Here is a 1854-nt window from a genome sequence, read left to right as displayed (position 1 = left end):
TTGTTCAATATTGGAGTCAAATGCAGTTCACGTGTAAAAGCAAAAATGTTCGCATTTGGTAATACAAATCAAAATTGGGTTTCGCATATGAGGTTGTATGGATTGGGGTTAAAGATGTGAAGGTGATTATGGTTAATATTCATTTCGCATTTGGTGAGACAAACAACTCAAATGCGAATGAACTAAAAAAAAATGACTGGAACATGCGAAGAAAGAGGGTGAATGAAGAATGCGAATTTTACAGTAGAATGCGAATTGGGGAAGAAAGCTAAGAATTTCGCATTTGGTCCCTGCTCTTTTCAAGAAATAATAGAAGTGGTCCAACTTCGCAAGTGAGTGTGTAAGTGTGTGTTAATTATGTAGTCTAGATCTAGATCCTTTTTGTGTAACACCATATACATTCAATATATCTCTTAAACACCCAAATCACCATGTTCAATTGTGCAAGCTTTAATTCCGCATGCCAAACCATGTTCTTATTGATTTCCTTTTTGATTTTTTGTGTTGTTTTATAATTTTTCATTTATTTTTCATTTTTTGTTTACTATTGAAAGAGCAATACTTTTGGCTAGTAACAAAAGTTGGTGATGTTAAGGTTAGTATCATAAAACAATATTTATTATTTGGTGATGTTAAGGTTAGTAGCATAAAACAATATTTATTATTTCATTTTTACTGTCAGTATGAAAAAAAAACAATATAAATGAAGCCAATGAACATATTTTGAGTTTTCTTTCTACCTAGGACACGCTAGAAAACAAAAAAAAACAGAATAAGTTAGCATAAAAGCTAAAGTATGTTGGTATCCTTCTAATATGCAATAAGAACATAAAAGAGAATGAAACAGACTTTGTGCAAATAATATGCAGTATATAATTAATACGAATTGACAATTTTGAGATCTTTATGCTTTAAAAAATGAATCAAATTCTGCACATTCAAGCCAAGTGACATGTGATAATTACATAATGAACAAACCAAAAGGAATAAAAGGTAAGAAGAAAATAGGGACCAAAATTAAGATCAATGATGAATATTTTAATAGGGTAGCGTGATTGTTAAGTGAATAATAATTTTGGGATTATATGATGTTCAGAAACGTGAAACAAAATAACATAGTAAATGCCATTAGAGTACTGAAAAAGTTGAGCCAATGTAATATGAAGAAACGAATATGAAAATCATAAAATTCCAATAAATCCAACTTAAAATAAAGAAACTTTAAAATGTAAACGGCTTAGGAGTCTATGATGCCGAAACAAAATTAAGCACGAAGTAATATTGTTTGTAGAAGTAAAGTGCATTTACTTTTCTTTCTTGGGTACCAAAAGAGGGATTGGTTATTCATCTGGTGGTGACAACCGAGGAGTTTTAGAAGTAGACAAATTCTCCATTTCATCAAGATCTATGCATGTAGCAAGGTTTCTTTTTAATTCGGTTGGTGTAGAAAACAACTTTGTAGGACTTGTTGCAGTTGAGTTGTCCCTAGCACACGGTGTTAAATTTTCACCTGTGTGTGAAAAAGAATCCTACAATAAATTTTAGTTAGTTCTTATACATTAAATTGAAATATTTAAAAATTATATTTAAAAAAGTAGAACCTTCACAACTTTGGTCTCTTGGGAGGCAATATCTGAAGAACCAATAATGAATGAATCAGAATTATCATGCTGCATTATAAGATCAAAAGAAAATGTTATTTTACTCATGTATAATTGGGCCAATGTCGTATATATATATATATATATATATATATATATATATATATATATATATATATATATATATATATATAATTGTTGAAAAAAACCTGTGAATTCAGATTCTTTTTCTCTAGTTCATCAATTATGTTTG

The 1854-nt window shown here is 29.3% G+C and overlaps 1 long non-coding RNA gene across 1 annotated transcript; it reads right to left on the bottom strand.

The window, feature by feature from the left end:
* Positions 1–1394: 1394 nt before the first annotated feature.
* LOC145047235 (uncharacterized) lies at positions 1395–1854 on the bottom strand. Its single transcript, XR_013682165.1, has 3 exons — positions 1811–1854; positions 1602–1670; positions 1395–1529 (listed from the first exon to the last, which is right to left on the bottom strand). It is a non-coding gene; the product is annotated as an uncharacterized LOC145047235 (long non-coding RNA).

The sequence above is a fragment of the Lactuca saligna genome, chromosome 5 (genome assembly GCF_052625555.1).
Source record: "Lactuca saligna cultivar CGN05327 chromosome 5, ASM5262555v1, whole genome shotgun sequence".
NCBI classification, from domain to species: domain Eukaryota; kingdom Viridiplantae; phylum Streptophyta; class Magnoliopsida; order Asterales; family Asteraceae; genus Lactuca; species Lactuca saligna.
Note: the sequence above shows the minus strand (reverse complement) of the source record. Positions and strands in the feature narration are given on the sequence as shown.